This window comes from Corvus hawaiiensis, chromosome 1, assembly GCF_020740725.1.
Source record: "Corvus hawaiiensis isolate bCorHaw1 chromosome 1, bCorHaw1.pri.cur, whole genome shotgun sequence".
Taxonomy (NCBI): domain Eukaryota; kingdom Metazoa; phylum Chordata; class Aves; order Passeriformes; family Corvidae; genus Corvus; species Corvus hawaiiensis.
Window position 1 is genome coordinate 4052472 of NC_063213.1, and position 19983 is coordinate 4072454.

Here is a 19983-nt window from a genome sequence, read left to right on the forward strand (position 1 = left end):
TTCTTGCTCCTTGCGAGGAACAGAGAGAGAGCTTGTTCCAGCAGACGGGCCCCATCCGCTCCACCCGGCTCCGCTGGAGCGAGGGCTGGAAAAGCGGGATGCAGGCGAAGGGGGATCTCCCACCCCTGCGGGGCCCCCGCGCCGCCTGCGCGCCGCTTCCCAGCAAATACGGTAAGCGCTCAGCCTAAAAATGTGAGTCTGATCTCATGACACAGGGTGGCCCTGCATTCCTCACCTCTGACATAACCCGCTGGGAGTGTGCTCCGCAGAAAAACACAAACAAGATGTCCTGGCGGGCTGGCGGCGGGGGCCGGGCAGCTGGCAGATGTTCCGCAGAGCCCCCCGGGTGCCAGAGCTCCGGCACAGGCTGTACCCTCGCGGGGAGGGCACGGCCACAGCCCGTGCTGCCCGCACACAGCCGGCCGCTGGTGGCCGCCCAGCCTCCCCGGCCCTCGGGAAGGTACCGTGCTGCGGTTCTCTATCACCCGGGGAGGCAGCTGGACCTCTTCCCAAAATCTCCCCTGGGATTTTGCTTGGCCGATGCCCGAGGGCATTTGTAAGGACTTTGCGGTGCTTTTGCAGGCGGTAGGCGGTTGTTATTTTTTTGCCTTGTTTTTTGTTTCTTTCCCAGTGTCCCTGGGACGGGCTCTGCTCTGGGTCTGCCATGGCCATGGTCCCCTGTCTCCGTGTGCCTCCCGCTCCTGCAGCAGCTCCACAGCGATCCCAAGGCTCTGTTTGGTCTGTGTCATGCCCAGGCTCACGCTGTGCCCCGCAGAGCTTGGCACCCACAGCCCTGGGTGTCGTGGGGCGGTGATTCCTCCCTGCACCCAGACACAGCGCTGGGATGGGGTGATTCGCCAGGGATCACGTGGAGAATCCGTGTCCCGCTGCCGTAAACACGAAGCTGACTTTGCTCCCAGCCAAACCCTCCTTCAAGCACGGCCTTGTCTTGAGCAGGGGCAGATCCTGCTCTCCCCTCTAGCCCGGCCACGCTGCACCACTTGTTTACTTTCTTCTGCAGATGCCCTAAACCTTGACAACGACCTATTTTTCCCTTCTGTTACGCAAAGCTTCTTTCCTAGAAAGAGGCTTTGTAACACTCGGTCCAACCAGCCCAGCTCTCCTCCATGTGTGTAAAAGCAAACTGTAAGAGCCTGGCAGGTTCAGCTCAGCTCCAGCACATCCAAAACCCACACACAGATGAGTCAGGAGACTCGGGCAGATGTTACCTGAAACCATCCTGCGAGACAGTTGGCCCCGTTTGCAGGGGAATCAGATAAGCAGGAAGGCAGCCTTCAAGTCCACTCCTCAAACTTTGCTTTTTTTTAGTGCTTTTCATCCATCTCCTCCTTCTCCAGCTTTCAACAAAGCTGGGAGACAGCTTTTCTCCAGACATTTCTGTTTCTCTCCTTACCTTTTCAATGGCAGAGAAAACATCTGAGGTTTTGTTTTTGTTTATTTTATTTTCACATTTTTATAAAGGAAATTTAAAAAAACCCTCCTCCTTCCTCCACAATACATCCAAGTTTTCAAGATTGCTACTCTTCTGGCAGAGGATGGTTTGCAAGAGAACACAAGACAAACAGTGGTAATGAGAAACAATAGTAACAAGAGAATAAAAAAATGTTTCAAATTTGCTCCTCCAGAGCACACAACGCTTGATCCCAGAGTGGAAGAGAGCCTTTTCTCATGGGTCCAAGGCTCTTTTCAGACACTCCTTTTATCCTGGGGCTCTGATTCTTTCCTTTTTCTCAAGGAGGTGCTCTGGCCATGCTCAAGCTGTTGGCAGCATGGAGTTGTCTCCTCCTCCCCTCACTGGTGATCACAAACAGCTCCCTCCACAATTTCTTCTCCATCTCCAATCCACAACCCAGCTTTTTTAAGCAAAGTCAGGGATGGTTTATTTTAACATGCCAGGCTGTAACCTGAAGCTGGAGATACAAATTCAGCCTAACAAGTTTCCCTTGGCCAGCTAAGAGTGCAGGTTAGAGATTAATCCAACAGCAGCAGATGGTCTGGGCTGGACGCTTGCTGCTTGCCACAGCTGCTCTTTCCTGTCCCCTCAGTACCTGCAGCCTGGCTTGGCTTCTGTCCCTGCTCTTGCCTGGACAGGGACGAGCTGCTTTACACAAAAACAAAAGCAGAATTTGAAGCCCGATGTGCTGGGGGCAGGGTCTGGTTGTGAATGTCTCACAACACCAACACCCACACATGCACACTCGTGTTTTCCATCACTTGGAACCATCAGACTTCAAATCACTGCCAGTGGCTCCTTGTGTCTCTGTTACCTTGCCCATGCAGGACAAGGATGATTAGGACAGCTCAGTTTAAGCCAGAGGAGTTCTTCTGTGGATCTTATCTCCTGTTCAAACCAGTTTGAGATGACAGAGTGAGTTCAGATACTGGGGTAGGTAACAGACTCCTACTCGTTGGGAAGCCACTCATTAGAGGGATGAGTGATCCCATACATGACCTGGTCTTCCCTGGTTGTAAGAGTTCAGGTTGAATCCTTGGATGGGTTCTTGTGTCCCAGAAATAGTAAATCCCCCCTTCTCTCTCTCTCTCTCCCTCCCCTCTATACCTGGCTACCTGTTGGCACAAGCCTTGTAGGCTTCAGCTCTTTGGGAATGCAAAGGTACCATCAAACAAAGCTGGAAATTATCCCTTGGTTCACAAACAGTGAACAGGAAGTGACAGAGAAACTGTCTGATCACATCTACCTGTTTTCCTGCCAAAAATGCCAGGGACTACTTAATCCCAAGGTGCTGATGAATACTTTGTGTATGTTGCCCATAACAGTCTATGCCAAACCCCCAATTTTCCATGCTTTTAGACCAAAAGCAGGCAGCTAGAATGTCAGCAGGAGCAAAAGGCATAATTTTAATTTACCTGGAGAGGTATAGATCAGGTGAGGAGGATGTGGACATTCCTTCCCACTGTAGACCTGATAGGATATCCGTGGCCACACAGGAGCCATGAGGAAAGCTTTCCCTGGTCTGAGCATTGCACTTAAAGTTATGGTGGATATAAATGCATTGAGGGGCTGTACAGATCCCCCTTTCCACCCCTGGAATTAAAGGAAGCAATGGAATTAAAGGAAACAATGATTTTCGTGGTAATTCTGAAAAGCATCACATGGGGGCTTTTCCCAGCTAAGGGCAAAACTTGGAGAGGGTCACCAGGGTGTTGTGACTTCCCAAATCCTCCTGCCTGGCTGAGCAGAGCTGTCCTGCTCCTCTCCCCCAGCCCCTGGCCAAGGCAGGGGTCTCACACATGCCTGGAGAAGGTTTAATATCCTTGGAGGAGGGAGCAGCCTGCAAGATGGGTTTGTAGGAATTTTTTTACTCATTCCAGCTGACTCCTTTGGGATGAGATGAGCTGTGCTCTAAAAGGGTCATTCCTGGGTGGAAAGGGAGTACAGGGAGATTTACCCAGGGACTGCAGCTGTGACCCAGTGGAGCAACAGACAGCCCTCAGCATCAGCCACTCTTGACTGTCCCTGGGATCAGGAAGATGCAAAAGGACCCAGGTGTCCTGCCTGGAATCTAGTGGTACGACACAAAGCTGCTTTCAGTACCCACCAGTTTTCCTCCCTGAAATTCTTTCCTGAAAAAGAACATGATCCCTACGTCAACTACATAAGCCCTGCCTGCAAACCCCATGGAATAAAGGGCCCTTGACTGGAGCTGTTCTTTGAGCTTCGATAGCCCTGCAAATAATTTCCCCAGGTTTTCTAGTGAGTTTTGAATGTGACACTCAGCTGAGGTGATCTGAAATACAAGTGGTCTTCCAGGGAGTGTTATCCACTCACGCTATTTTACTTTTTGCCTGCTTCTAAATGCACATTGAATGCAAACAAGCCAGGAGCTGGCTGCTAGGCTGGTTCCTGTGCTTGCTTACACAGGGATTATTGGGCACCTGGGATTTCCAGTGGCACAGCATTTGTTAGGGGTGCTAACAATGTGCTGTAGCAGTGGCTGGGTTTTGTAGCTGATGTGCTGGTTCTGGTACTTTGGCCCATAATGATGAGCAGTCAGTGCCAGCATCCCACAGAGACAGAAGCTAAAAGTTGGATGTTATGGACAGAGCAGGGCTGGGAGGTTGACAGGCACCCTTCCCATGGAGGCAGCACCAAGGTATTTCCAGTTTCATCCATTTTCTCCATTGTAAAACTGAAACCCTTGGAATCAGCAAGTAGGGGAATGCCAATGTTAGGATTAAAAATAAAAATAAACTAAACTAAAAAAAAACCACAAGAAAAAGCCTTCTTTTGAGCACCCAGAAGGCACAGCACCCAGGGGGAAATAAACCATGTCCCAGAGTTATTATCTTGCTGTAATTCCGTGCACAGCTACAGGATAAATGGCCTATTCCTGGAAGTGCTCTTTCCATGGTTGCATCTCTGGGCTTGGATTTAAGGTCAGATTTCCTGATTTAACAAATTGAAGAGTGTCAGCTGATCCCAGTAACCAGCCAAGTGCGTGCAGCAGTAATGCTGTGCCTCCAACCTTCCACCTCGGTGTCTGAAACCATCTCCCCTAAACTAGCAGTTCTCAAACCTCAGTGTCTGGGCTGTGATTCAGCAGCATAAGGAACATCCCAAAATACCACCCTTGAAGTATTCAGGCATCAGCTAAAACCTATAATGGTCCCCATGCTTGAAAATTCCTTTTTCCGAGGCTTTCAACATTTCAAAGCTTGAAATTGCCTTTCACATTCACTTCTAACTAAAGGATGTCAGTGAGAAAACACAGCCCTGTGTGTAGTCACTGCTGGACAGAAAAGTCCCATTTCTGCTTCCTCCATCAGGCAGGAAGGACCTTCAGGCTGATGCTGGAAGGTCACATATTTCATTGCTGTCTTGTTTTCCATGGAACTGCAGCCAAAGCTGAGGATCCAGCCCCTCTGGGCTCACCTGGGAGATGTCACTGACTTGCTGCCATCCCTGGGTTTCCCTGATGAGAAGTTGGTCAGCAAGCTACTGATCCTCATTGCACTGGTGTGTCTGGAAATCTGCTCAGCTTTGCTCTAGATCCAGCATGGCATCATGAGCCCAGGAGCAAAACAGTGGCACTGCAGAAGTCTGCCATTTTTAATTCCTCGTTCTGATTTCCTCTTTCTGAACCCAAATGTGCCGGCAATTGGGTTTCCTCTTCCCTGAGTCGCCCAGAGCCGTAGGCATGCAGCAGTGAGAGTGGGATTTAATGAGGTTTGTGCTGTTGGTTGATCCAGGGATGGACTGATGTGGATAGCAAGGCAATTCCCAAAATCTGCAAGGAGAATTGCACGGGCAGCATCATTGTGTTCACAGAGTCATTTAGTTTGTAATACCTTTATAGAGTAAAACACAAACCCCAGCCTTTGGAAGATGTGTGACATGGAGGGGGAGGCCTGGAGCCAGTGACCCTGAGATCCTCAGATGGATTGTGCCAGATGCAACAGGAGGCTGGAAAACCTCAGGAATTCACTTGGACCACATTCAACTCCCTTCCTGTGGAGTCTGATAAAGCCTTAAACATCAGCAGGGCTGGGGACAGGTACAGGCACTGTCGTCCAGAGCAGTGAGGGACCCAGTGTGCTCTGTGGCCTTCAAACAACCCTGAGGTGGTGCTTTTATTCCTCCCCACTGATGAGGTGCAGGACTAGGGGCCTGGCAGCCCTGGAAATGGAAAATTCCTGATGTAACCATGGTTTTCCTGATAACAGCGGGCACTGAGTCTGTAACAAGCTCTGTGGCTGGCAGCTTGAGGAGAGTCCTTGGTTTCACAGTGCTGTATCCCTGCACAGTGGCCAGGACTCCCTGATGTTTGCAGCTGGAAAACTGCAAAGAAAGAAGCCCATAGTGCCCCATTTGCTGCAAAATACAGCCATTAAGGACCGGAAACACTCCTGATCAAAGTGCTACAGAGATGTGATGTTGTTTGTTCTCTCTGGAGCTGAGCCCAGGGCCTGTGACTGAACCTGTTGAACCCCCACACCTTCAAAGCCAGAGCCTGGTCTGTGTTCATGCTCTCCTATCTCAGGGTGAGAGCTTTCCTGGAGCCACCAAAAAAGCCCAAAGCCTTTCTTCTGTAATCTGTCCTGCCTGTCAGGATGCCAAGAGCCATGCCAGACCTGGAGCCTGGGCCAAAATTGCTATGTAGGCATGCCCAGAGAGGAGAGCTGGCACAAGGAGCTGTATAAAGTGAGATATGTGAAGCTGCAGGCAAATAGTTTGGTAATCACATGGGTAGGCTGGGCTTGGCATATACACATAGGAAGAGGCAAAACAGCTCGGGAAAGGTTTGGAGCCTGGTTTAGGGAGAGCTGAGGAGAGCTTCAAGGGGTTAAACAATAATTGTCTGAGGAAGGCTGAGGTGAAGGATATCAGGGATATCAGTGATATCCCAGTGAGGCCACAAACACCCTTTCAAAAGAGGTTTTCCCAGGGGGGAAAAAAAAAAGATCCCATTCCTGATAATGAATCCCATTCCATGATGTGGTTCATGGGGGGAGGAGTGTGTACCTTGCTCAGCACTTGTGCAGGGGGATATATTCCCTGGGAGGCTGTCACTGGTGCTCATGGCCAGCCAGTCCCCCAGTGAACATTTCTGATCAAAGCCTTCCCCAGCTGATCTATTTTCAGCCCAACCCACTCAATACCTTGATTGCCACACAGCTCTTTTAGCTGCTCTTAGGTAAACAGGCTGTCGCTCCTTGGCATTTTGCCTCGCTAAGCCCAAAAATACAAGTGGCACAGAAAATTAGAGAAGCTGCTCTCCCTCGCCAGGAAAAATGATGCTATTTCTGAAATAAACTGGTTTTAATACACCTCACTGGCCATGCAGGGATAAATATGCATAAATACACTTGAACTGGAGGTTCAGCTGTTGACATCTCAGTATGGAGACTGAGGCAGAGAGAATTATGTGTCTCACAGGAGATGAAGCACTGCACAGGACACTTTTCACATGTCCTCCCTCAGCCAGCATCCCTGGGGCTGAGCCACAGGCTTGAGCAGATCAAAAATAGAGCTCCATCCACGGCAGATCTTATTTTTGAGGAATGGCAGGAACACTGGCCAGAGCTGGAAATTGTGTTTTCAGTTTCCCCTTAGTAAGTAAACACAAAAAAGTCAACAACAGATGGAGCATCACATGGAGTTACACAGGTCAGCACAGACTGCAGAGAACCCCTGAGTCTGAAAAAGGAATAATTTGGAGGGGGGAGCAGCTGGGAGATTTTTCTGTGAGAGTGAGAAAGAAAACAAAAAACAAAAATGACATGAGCAACCTCCTCTGCAAGAAGCAGCTGAAAACCTTGGGTTTGTGGAAGGAGACAAAGATGGGCAGGTAACAGGGTAAGCTGACAGCTCCTGGGTAGGACGGGTTCTGGATTTTTTTATTTGGCTGGAGATTAGAGAATGCAAGCAAAAAGGTCTTGAACTGATCACAAAACAAGCAGGACTAAAGCAGGCAAAAAACAGAACAAAACTGGATTTTGTGTAACGAGCAGATCGAAGCTCTGCCAGACAGAGATTTTCAGTAGTTTATAGAGTGCTGTGGGGAGTGTGGGGTTAGAGATGAGGGATTCAGGTGAGTGGAGTGCTGCAGTAATGGGCTGCAGTGTGGAGGAAGATGAAAGGGAGGAAAGGGAGCAGAGGACACCTATTAATATAAAAATCCCCATTTCTTTTAAGATTTATTGATACCTCGGAGCCTGAGAGTCTCCCATGCCTTTGCATCTTTGAGCTAACATTACCCGAGAGTGGGCAGTGGCAGGGATCTGTGATGAGCCTTTGAGACAAAGTGGAGAAGAGCTCTCGATGTCAATTTGCAGAAATGAAAATAAGACTTTGGTTATCAGAGATTTCAGCCTGAGAAACCTGTGCTGCAGTAGAAAGATGGCATTAGTGTTTCTGAAAACCCAGCTGGCCGTTGCTGAACATGCACCACCATGCATCAAGAATGCAATCACTCAGCTGGGGACCTCAGGATGGTGGCTGTGGATTAATTCAGCACTGGAGGGAAAATTGATGGTTGCCCTGGGACCAGTGTTTGCTGGCCAGTGACATTCAAAGAAAGGATAGCCCCATCTGGTCATGGGGAGAGCAGTGACGGTGCAAAAGGATGAAGTGGTCACAGTGGACAAAGAGCAGGCCATGAACTCACCCCGAAGGAGGGGCAGAAGGGTTTTGTTGTGGAGGTGCAGGGCTGAGTCAATACGAGACAGAGGCAAAGTTTATTCCTTGCAGGGTGTTAATGAAACAGGTACTGAGATGTTGCCGTCAGAAACAATGCTGGGAAGTTCAGGACGGTGAGTCACCAAAATAATGTGATAATAAACGTGATAATAAATATTTATCATGGGGAGAGGGCTAACAAACAAAAGCTAAAATTGGGAGTGGACTTCATTACAGCTGAGGATTGCTTCCGAGGGGAGAGGATACAGGATACAGGGCTGGCTGACCTCTGGGAGAAAAATGTGATCGCAGGAGAGAGCTGGAAAGCAGGTCCAAGGGAATTTGTATAACAGAGGAGGCAGCTTTGGTAACATCGATGCTGACAAATGATTAGGGCACACTTACAGGCCAGCAGGCTGTATTCCTCACACCACACCTTGTGTGCAGCCAGCAGGCCATGGGGGGAAAGAGGCACCTTCAGGGCACTGTAACTCATCTGGTCCATTTGGGATTCCTGCTGGAAATTGGGACAAGATGTTCCTGGTCCCCATCAGCTGCTCCACCAGGATTTCAGCAGGTTTAAGTAGATGAATGCAGAGCCTGATACTTTGAAATCAGTGCTGCTCACGTGGCAAATGGGGCTGTGAGCCAGAAGATGGGCTCCCAGAGGGGTAACTGGTACCTTTAATAGCCTGTGAACCTCCAGAGGTTGGGATTTTCCTGGCTCCAGCCCCAGTAATTGAGTGGCATCCCCACTCAATGCCCTGTGAGACACGCTGGAGGCAATGCCAGGCAATTTTTACCTATCAGCAGGTCTCCATGCTGAGCAAATATTTGCCTTATCATGGCTCTAACGTGCCCATCTCAGCTGTAGCTAAATGTCAACCCCAGAATAAAGCCGTGCCACCTGGAAAGACCCCGTGCTGCTTGTGCAGCTCCAGACTGATAGAACATCGGGGCCAAAGTCCGGATGTGAAGCAACACCAAGAAACTCTGTTTCCAAAGGTGGCATTTGACAGGGGCATTGCAGCCTGTTGAGGATGTTTTTGAAGTCCCTGGAGAATTGGTGCTGGGTCTGCTGATGAACGACGATCACTGAGCGCGCCCCTTCTCCCCCCGTTCCCAGGCTCGGTTGTTTCTGACACCGCTTTGCTCTCTCTGGGCTTTGCAGCCAAGTTTCTCGTCCGGTGACCGAGTGTTCCCCCTCCGGAAGGGGCTGCTGCGGGGAGCCGCGGTTCCTCGGGCCACGGTGACATTTGCAGTGACCGGGAGGTCACTCAGAGGAAGAAAACAAAAGCAGCCCCGGAGCTGCCCCGCAGAGGGGAGGGCACAAGCGGGGCATTGAAGACCTGCATTTTGCCTCCCACCTCATTCCTTCTACTTTCTATAAATCATTTTTTAAATCACTGGCAAATCTTTTTTCTTTTTCTCTTTTCTCTCTTTTCTTTTCTCTTCTTTTCTCTTTTCTCTTCTTTTCTCTTTTCTTTTCTTTTCTTTTCTTTTCTTTTCTTTTCTTTTCTTTTCTTTTCTTTTCTTTTCTTTTCTTTTCTTTTTCTTTTTTCTTTTCCTTTCTTCCCTTCCTTTCCTTTCCCTTCCCTTCCTTTCCCTTCCCTTCCCTTCCTTTCCTTTCCTTTCCCTTTCCCTTTCCTTTCCCTTCCCTTTCCCTTCCCTTTCCTTTCCCTTCCCTTCCCTTCCTTTCCCTTCCCTTCCCTTCCCTTCCCTTCCCTTCCCTTCCCTTCCCTTCCCTTCCCTTCCCTTCCCTTCCCCTTCCCCTTCCCCTTCCCCTTCCTCTTCCCCTTCCCCTTTTCCCTTTATCTCCAAAATAAAGCCAGATTCTTCTGGAAAAGTCTGTAAAAACCTAATTCTGTAGGGGGTCCTGCTGTAGGATCCTTGGGGTTATACATGAACTGTGCTGCAGCATGACCAGAGAATGGACTGGAAGGCTCTGGAGCACAAATCTGATGAGGAGCAGCTGGGGGAGGTGGGGGGACTCAGCCAGGAGAAAAGGAGACTCGGGGGGACCTTCTCACTCTCCACAACTCCCTGACAGGAGGGGGCAGCCAGGTGGGGGTCAGGCTCTTCCCCCAAGTTACAAATGACAGGAACAGAGGAAATGGCCTCAATTTGTGCCAAGCCCTGGACCAGGCTGCTCAAGGAAGGGGTGGAGTCACCATCCCTGGAGGGTTTAAAAGACATGTAGATGTGACACTTGGGGACAGGGTTTAGTGGTGGCCTTGGCAGTGCTGGGTTAAGGGTTGGACTTGGTGGTCTTAAAGGTCTTCTCCAACCCAGGTGGTTCTGTGATGTGCAGGTCTGGAGGAAGATGTTCAGCATGGACTGAACTCTTCTTCACTTGCCACATTGTCTTCACCATCCTTAATGCAATCTGTGCAAGGACCCTGGTGAGCTCAATGACTTGTGCTCATAGGATCAGAGGATAAATGAGATTGGAAAGGACTTCAGGAGGTCACCAAGCCAAATAATCTGCCAAGAGCAGGAATCAGGAATAACCGGGCACTCGTTATTAGGCTTCCCTTCTCAGTTGGCAAGAACTGGTTTAAAAATGGTTAAAAAGTATTTTTGAGTGTACACAATGTGTTTGCAGCATCCCCTGAGTCAGAATATTGTTTGTTATTGCAGTCCCTGTCCACATGTCACCTTCCTTTGCCTCCTCTTACGCTTTCTTCCTGTGCCATTCTTTACTTTGGAAAGGGCTCTTCTTTGCACCTGCTCAGCATAAGGAGAGGGGGAAAAAGAAGCCTTGGCAGGTTTTACTATTGGTTTTTTTTGGAAAGGTTGTTGGTGGTTGTTTTTTTAAAACATTAATGGAAAATTTCAACACTGAAGCTTTCCATCCTGGTAATGGGGCTTTTACCAGAAAACAAAAGAAAGGGGAGGGAAGCCTGAAGGAGCAGTTAAATTTAGCTTTCCAACTCCATTGCATAAAGGAACCCTGACAGCTTTTACCAAGATTTGCACTTGCAGAAAGACATTTTGTTAGTGATTTGCAGGGTCTGTTTTTACTTCAGACGAAGACGAATAAAAGCAAAGTCTTTGCTACAACTCAGTTTGTGTTTATCTTTTCCATTCGGGGTCTGAGGACAAGGAGCCACAGTCAGAGCTGCTCCTAGCAGTGAAGTGCTCTGGATTTGGGTGCAGCCTCCATTTTGCTGAGCCCAAGGAAGAACACAGGCTGCCAGGAAGGAAGCAGACCCAAAACAGTAAGGAGACAAAGCAGAGTTCAGGGCTTCCAGCCCCAAACTTGTCCACCCAGAACCCTGTTCCTGGTTTTGGGCACCCATGATAAACAGCTGGAGAAGCAGCACCCTTGGATATTTCACTGTGTTGTCTGCAACAGCCACATATGGCCTGACCCAAAGCCCTTTGGAGCAAATAAGGAAGAGAGCCTTGCTTCCAGGAACAACCTGGACAGGGTGCAAGCAGGGAGAAAGGGCAAGAAGAGTTGTGCAACCATCTGCCACACATTTCTCTGGAGAAAATAAACGCCAAGTGCTGCTTATTCCCTCTCCTCTTCCCATCCCCTCCTTCAGGGAGATGAGCCCCAAAGCGAAAATCTGACTAGTTTTGCATTCAGGATGGAGATGGGGCCCAGGGTCAAGGCTGCCAGCTCTGTGCTGGGGACACAGCACGTGAGCAGGTTCAATTAAAACGTTTCACAGCAGTGGGAGTGATGGGGATCACGGGCCCGAGGAGCCGGCTGACCTATTGCAGACAAATTGGCCTTATAAATAAAATGAATGTGTGCGGGACAAACAGGGAGCCTGTCACCCGAGCAAGCCATGCTGGGGCACTGGGAAGTATTTTATTGGGATATAAAGCCTTAAATGCCATTCTCCATGCATGGATGGGGGCTGTGTGGCTTTTCATCAGGCAGCCCCGCTGCCTGCTCCTGAATATTGATTCACAGCTGAGTGGGAACCTTCAATTCCTTTGGTAGCTCCAGAGAGCATGACTGACACCCTGCAGGACAGAGGCTGACTGCGGCTCCCTGGTGCTCAGGAACACAAAGAGCGGAGCTCAGGGCTGTACGGACATCGCTGAGAGAAGTTCTGTCCTCGCCAGGCCAGGCTGCAAGAGCCCTGGTACTCCCCATCACACCCTCTCCTCTCCACTGATGCCATTAGCATGGGGGCAGAGTGGACAATCCCTTGCCAGTCGTGTTTTTTCCCAGCTTCATCCTCATATCCTTCCCTCCTTAGCCAGAATTAGAAAAAAAAATAACCAAGACCAGCCCCAAGCAAAACAACAAACTGAATTCCCATCTTTTTCCCACTGAGTTTATTCACCCTGCAAAGGGCTCAGCCCCTCTCACCTTTTCTGAGGACAAGGGGACTGGGGATGTTCAACAGGGTCAGACCCAATCTCCTGAAACCCCAGAACAGACCAGGTGGGTGTAAAAGAAGCTCTCCAACCCCAGCAGACATTTAATGGCACTTGTACCATTGCTAATTACATCTTAACATTTTCCCTCTGTATTTTGGTGTTTATTTTGGAAAAGCTCCTCCCTGGACTCATTTTCTTCCTCAGCTTTAAAACAATAACACCACCATGCTTGCTTTTCCCTTGGCTGCTTCTCTCATTATTTTAACTCTGCCATTCTGCTCCTGTACAGTCAGCAGAGGAGTTCAATCAGCCTGATGAGTAAAAGTGCATAATTTTATGGCTGCTTATCAACTGACTGTTATTAAACTAATCAATCAGCTTCAGTGCAGCTACCAGTACAGCACGGGAGAGGACAAGGCAGAGGAAATGCTATGCTATTATTTTTCCAAAAGGGGAAAAAAAAAAAAATACAATCTGGCCAACCAAATTCTTCAGCTTGTCCTTCTCTGCAAGGGGAAATGACTCAGTGAGTTATGGCAGAGGTGACCTGCAGCAAGGTAGCGAGGAGGAGTTTGCTCCGTCCTGCTCACCCGCAGTGCTCAGCCATAATGCCCAGCAATTGCCATGCTCCAGAGACCAGGAAAGTCATCAGCTGCTCTCCCATCCCACCTTGCATTGTCCCCCTGCAGCTGCCTCTGAGCTCCTCCAGCAAAGCATTTAGGCACATGTTAAATTAATCCCATTGGAGCCTGTGAGGTCATCACCTGTGCCCGTTTTTCCAGCCTTAGGGTCAGCAGTCATGGAAGAAGTTAGGGACCTGATTTCCAGTGGCCTTATCCCAGTAGCCCTCTCCCTGATGACCCCAATGAGACTTACAGGCTGGTACATGGGAGGAAAATATGCCTTAACCTCCTTTCCCATAAATAATTACACTCCTTCACATATTCACTGCCAGGAAATGCAGAACTGACCTCCCCATCCTGTTTGGGACATGGCACACAGGCCAAGGTCTGCTCCTGGAAGGTCACCAAGGGACAGTCTGTTCTCCATGTCCCTCAAGGGCAAGACAAGTAAGGGACATGCTACGAGCAAGGGAAATCTGGGATAAAGCAAAGCTTTCTGCTGGACAGGGGTGAGCAGGGACTGGGACACCCTGCCAGGAGGTTGGGGAGGTCTCCTAGAGCAAGCACCAGTTGTTGCTTCTTTTACAGAAACATCTGTCAGGGCCGGACCTACTGAGGTTCTGCTTGAAGGCACAGGTGGGCATGGTGGCCTTGGGGGTCCCCTGCAGCTCTGAAAGAACAACCCAACTTTCCTTGACTTCCAAGAGAAGGAGGAGAAGATGTAACAGGGCTTTGAACCTCACCACAAGTCAGTGGGATCTTCTTAATAAACAGAAGCAGAGAGAGGAAGGAATTCGGAAGGAATTCGGAAGGAATTCGGAAGGAAGGAAGGAAGGAAGGAAGGAAGGAAGGAAGGAAGGAAGGACAAAGACAAGCAGATCACTTGCCAGTTTGTGCCTTTCCCACTGCAGCTGGCACACTTAGTGCTTCCCTCTCTCAGCCATGCTCCCTCCATATCCTACAGATAAAGAGTCAAGTGGTGCAGAACAGAGCAGGCAAAGCTCTCCGTGCTGTATCCTCCGAATGCTTTTAGCCTGGACGTGCATCCTTAGACCCACAGAGGAAAGGAAAGCTGTTCTCAGCCAGCCTGAGAATCCTTCCCCAGTTAACTGCATTCACTTAATCCAGATTGAATTGCACTGGCTCCTGCTTGGGCTGTTATTTATCCCTGGTTTTACTGTCACATCCACAGGTGCAGAGTGCTCTGTGCTGGGCACTCCGGGCCGTACAAATAACTCTGGTCCCTGCGCTGGAGCTTGACACAGTGGGTGACCGGGAGTAACTCGGTGTGGACCCGACCCAAAGGTTTTTCCCGGGCAGGGAAAGCAGCCCTGCAAGCCCCCACGCCATCCTGCTGGCCAGGGCTGACAGCTGACGTCCTCCCCGGCCCGTTTTCCCCCGGCTGCTGCCAAGCCGCTCGCAGAGCACTCCTCCAAATGAATTTTCTGGAAAACAAATTAAAGGAGGGGTTACATCACGCAGCAGACAGCCCAACCCGCGCCGGGCTGCGCCGGCAAACCCTGCCTGGATTTTGGGCTGCACCACATTGCTCGCAGCTGCTGCTGGAACCCGCAGCTCCCCGTCCGAATGTGCTGCAACAATAAACTGATCAAAGCAGCCCAGTGTTGCTGTCTGCTCTCTGACGGGCGGCGCGGAGCGAGGGCTCCCGGAAACCTCCGCTTGCTTCGGTTTTTTCCCTGTGCAAAACCACAGACAAACAAAACCGGGGGGAAGCGAAGGAGACTCCAGTGGGTGTTGCGGCAGCACAGCCGAGGTCTCAGGAGTCAGGAAATTCCAGTCCCGGCAGCCTGATGGTCACAGTACATGGAGGCCAGGGGTGAGCAGAAGGGGACGGGACATTCTGCCTGCTGGGAAATCATCCTGAGCTAGGCTGGGACCTCGGTGAGCTGCGCTCCCTCCCCTGCGCTGCCGCATCCTCCTCGCACAGCCCTGGGCATACCACTGCAGGTTCTTCTGGCAAGAATCATCACCCTCCATCAGCCCATCCATCAAGAGCTTCCCTGGAAAAACCAGTGTGCCCCCAAGCCATTCCTCCATTGGATACTGGTAAATAAAGCAAGCAGGGATGAGTTCCCGGTGCCAGAGGCTCAGCACAGCCGTGTGAGGGCACGACAGCAGCTGGGCCAGCACCAGGATGGGGATGGGAATGGGGTCTCTGGTCTTTGCCCAGCCCAAAGGGACTGTGCCAGCCCCCACCTTTGCTTGTGCAAAACCTCCAGCCATCCGTTCTCCCCCAAAAATCTTTATTCAGGTGAGCTCATCGGTGCTGCCATGGAAAACAGGCACTGCTGCAAATGAGTAGTCATGAATAATCATGCTGGCTATTTTGAAAAGCTTTTTATGCTTTCCATAAGGGAGCCAAAGAAGATATGCTTTTAAATAGAAGAATAGTCCTTTGAAATGTTTGGTTCAGTATCCAATCAGGAGATGATCCACAGCATCTCACCCCAGGGACAGCGAGTCCCTGCCATGTACTGCCACAGGGTCAGGCAGGGAAGGAGGGAGGATGGGGCAGCAGTGGCAGCACCAACTTCTGAGTGTCCATCTCCTTCACCGTGGGCTGTCTGCAGGACCTCGGGCTGAACCTGCCCTGCCTCAGCTCTCCAGCCACAGAATGGGGAAAAGAGACACGTGCACGGGCCTTAAAAGGTGATGAAATTCTATCCTAGACAGGCTGAGAGAGCTGGGGGTGTTCAGCCTGGAGAAGAGAAGGCTCCTGGGAGAACTTAGAGCCCCTTGCAGTGCCTAAAGGGTCTACAAGAGAGCTGGAGAGGGATTTTGAACAAGGGGGAATAACCTAAAGATGGAGGAAGGCAGGTTTAGATTAGATATTAAGAAGAAATTCTTTGCTAAAAGAGCAGTGAGGCCCTGGCACAGGTTGCCAAGAGAAGCTGTGGCTGCTCCATCCCTGGAAGTGTCCAAGGCCAGGTTGGAGCAACCTGGGAGAGTGGAAGGTGTTCCTGCCCATGGCAAGGGGGTTGAAACTGGGTGGTCTTTAAGGTCTCTCCCAAACCATTCTATGTTTCCATGATTGCATCCTCTACAGAGGAAGCTCTCTCAGTGGCTGAAACTGAGAAAAGCAAATAGATTTGCATAAGAAAACCCTAAACCCCAGCTTCTGCTTGTGCATTAACATGGCTCCAGTTTCTGGAGAGGTTTCTTGTTACCTGCTTCCACTCAAGCTGGGTACATAACACCTATTAATTTAATTCCTTCCCTCCACCCAGTTCCTTCTCTCACTGCCCAGTACACCCCAACCAGGAATTAAGTATACAAATGCAAAATCTCCACTTGTTCTTTAATGTAAGCGCTCAGTCCAGCTCTCCAGCCTGCCCTGCCCAACGCAGGAAAGCCCAAAAAAAAAGGGAGAAAAATGAAGATGAAGAAAATGCTTGCCTTGCTGTAGTTAAGCCTGTAGAAAAATATTTCTTTTGCTACCTATTTATTAGTATTCGGCTACACCAGTGAAAGGGTTATCAAAACAGTTACTGGACCATGGGAAACCTCTTTTTTTGCTGAGAATAAGAGATTTTTGGTGAGCCACCTCCGGTAGCTTGATGCACTTCTTTTCTGAGGAATATTTTCATATTCTCAATTTCAATGCCTGACAACTGTTGTGTTGGGCCACATGGTGCACATCTGGTCCAGGCAGAGAAGAGACACGCAGGCCATGTTCTCAGTGTGATCTTCTTTCATTACACCTCCCCTCGAACCCAAACATCTGCCATCGTGCCCAGTGGTTTGAGCCAAGCAAGCCACCTTCAGAAAACAAAACCAGACCCAACTGATGTTAGCAAAAAGGAGAAGAAGCATGGGAGAGGAAATGAAAGCTGAGAGAAAGTGGGAGGAAGAAAAATGTGAGGAGCAAATAGCTGGAGAATGATCTGATAACCACCACAGAGCAGCAGCTCCTTATTTGTGAACAGCAAAAAAAACACAAACAGAAAGCAGGCAAAATTTGCAGAGAAGATGAAAACAAGACTGGTGGCAAGCAGCTGTGGGCACAGGCTGGTTGTGCAGGCAGGTGCTTCTGGCTGAAGTGGGAACCACTGAAAATTAATTTTGGTGTGGCCCCAGGAAAAGGTGAATGTTCTGGAGCAAGTGATGGGGCTCACACCTAAGGGATGTGTGTAGGGGGGATACATCCTGGAAATCAGTGACTCAGAACCAAGTGGAATGGTCCTGGTAGACAACTGCTGGTGTTTGAACTCCCAGCAATGTCTTAGCCAAGAAGGTTGGAGTAATCCTTGGCTGCGCAGACGGCAAATATGAAGTGGGAGTGCTGAACTGATATTATCTCTGTAAACAGCATTAGTGAGACCATTTCTGAAAAGTTATGTCTAGTCCTGATGTTCACATGTCCAAAAAAAGATCTCAAGGAAATAGCAAAGACTCCTGCCAGGCATTGGAAGCCTACTTTAGAGGGAGAAAAACATATCCAAGGGAAAAATGAAGTGACTTTACGGCAGGTTATCAACATCTGCACAGGTATAAACCCTGGAAATGGCATCAAGGAAGGTCGTCATGAGATAGAGTCTGGGAAATTCAGATTAAATCCAAGTGAGAGATCTGAACCAGCTGTGCAGAGGTCAGGTTTCCCCCACAAAGTCCAGATGACATCCCACCATCCAACATGGCTAAATGTTGGCAGGTTTTTATACCAGCTGCTCATCAAGGTGGCCTTTGGCTTGGTAGTTGGCTGACCCCAACTCTGGAGGAGTAGCATGGCCGGGTTTTGGTGCAAAAGCTTGAGGTCATGCCACTGGTACAACCCAGAGATGTGGGTGGACCTTCTGTTACTGGTGTAGGTCATGGTTTTGGGGAGATTTGGTGGGACTGGGCAAATCACAGCACACTAAATCACTTTGTGTGTGGAACAGAAGGCTGGCACAGGGAGATTTTTCTTAGATTACTCAGCCAAAAAGGTAGAAACAAAGGTAATCAGGCAGGAGAGCCCTTCTTTTGCTAACTGCTAAAAACCACGGAGGAAAACAGATGGATCAAAAGTTGTTGACGTTGATGGGGATCTTTCCAAGCGCCTTCAGTGGGGTTTTGGCTGAGGTACATTTGCTCTTGGGTATCAGTAGGCTGATTTCCACAGCAAATGAAATGGCCCCTGGATGTCACTGCTGTGCTACAGTAGAGCAGCAGAGGAGCCTCATTCTATGGGATGTAAAGAAGATGGAGTTAAGGCCTGGAGACAAGGCCTGGATAACTGGAAGTGTTGGCTCGGGCCCTTGGGCTGCCTCCAGCACAGATTGCAAATGACTGCGAGTTATCATCTGACAGATGCTCTGTCGTGGCTGCAGTCCATTTCCTACTACACAAGTCTATACATCACAGCCCGTGCTGTCGTCAAGCCTGCGTGGTCAAACCAGCCTTGGCTGCTGCTTTCTCTCCAGTTTCTCCTCTTTCCTTCTTCAAACCCCTCCCTTCTCCAGGAGAAAAAAAGTAAACCAAACCACCCAAATCCCCAGCCAAACCCAGTCCGCTATCCAGCACAACCTGAATTTGTTTCAACATAAAGTCTGAGCCTCATGGTCTCGTAGAAGATGTAGGAACCAATTCGTTGATGTCTCCTTCAGTTTGCAGTGTGAGACATGCTGCAACTCTTAGCAGGCTGATAACAATGAAACCTAATGATGACATTTAAACATATTATTTCTATCACCAGTCTGCCTGGGGTTTAATTTGATGACATTTAAATATATCATTTTATCAGCACTTTGCCTGGGGCTTAGTTTGATGGAAGGCCTTCAGATGAGTTGCTTGTTCCTGGGAAGGCACAGGACTGGATTGTTTGGGGTGGAGGAGAGAGAAGAACCCAAATTCCTCCCATTACCCCCACAACAATTCTCATGAGGGAAATATGTGTAAGTCAGCACAAGAACTTGTGGGAAGTGCAGACTGTTGGGGTGGAATACAATAGTTTGAACTTAATCTGAGAATAAGAAAGGAAGAGTGGGGCGATTGCATCACTCATTTTCCTGTTGGCTGCATTAAAAACCTTTAATTCAGCACTGAGATTTCTGCTGAATTCTTGTCCACTGCGCTGAAGTAAAACAGCCTTGCTTCAGAATTGACTTTGACTTTGCAAACAAGTCTGCAGGAATTCCTACCCAGCTGACTGCTGGCATTTATTTAAGCAGCTCAGTGCAGGATTAAGTAGCCTTGAAGACTGGGATAGCCTTTTATCTTGAGGAGTGACTGTTCCAGGTAAGCAACAGAGATGGAACAGAGAGAGATGTGGGATTTCTCTCACCTGAATTCATGTATCCACAGTGCAGATGTTTCTAGCAGAGCCGGTCACCCCGGGCTCCCTTTGTAGTCAGCAGAAACAGACACTTTGAGGGCATGATTCATCTGCCCTATTTTCAACATCTGGGTTGGGTTGGGATAAATTACAACCAGGACTCCAGAGCCTGCACAATCGAGGGCCTCAACCAACTGTCCCCAAATATACTGTGCTTGGAGATGTCCTCCTTGTCCACCAGCTTCCCATGGTGCTCATCCCCAGACCCACTGTGGGCACGTTTCTGGTCCCCTGAGAGGCCTGAGAGGGCACAAGATGCCTGCAAGCCTGCAGGGCTTCTCATTTGTGCCTTATTAAAGCTGTGACACCTAAAACTTCTGAGATTTGTCACCTTATACCAGTTGTGAATTCTCCAAGGTGGTAAAGATTCAGCTCAGGATTGACAGAGGAGGATATTCAGCTGTTTGGGACTCTCTTTAGGTCAAGGGGAGGCTGTTGCTTAAGTGGCTTGGCACTTTATTCTGTGTTGAGACCCCAGGAAAAGTTTAGGGATATATGGGACACTTTCAGGTTGACTCATA

The 19983-nt window shown here is 49.4% G+C and overlaps 1 long non-coding RNA gene across 1 annotated transcript; it reads left to right on the forward strand.

Moving 5' to 3' along the window:
* Nucleotides 1–645: 645 nt before the first annotated feature.
* LOC125332635 lies at nucleotides 646–15967 on the forward strand. The gene is made up of 3 exons (XR_007206574.1): nucleotides 646–657; nucleotides 14099–14104; nucleotides 15829–15967. It is a non-coding gene; the product is annotated as an uncharacterized LOC125332635 (long non-coding RNA).
* The last annotated feature ends 4016 nt before the right edge of the window (nucleotides 15968–19983 follow it).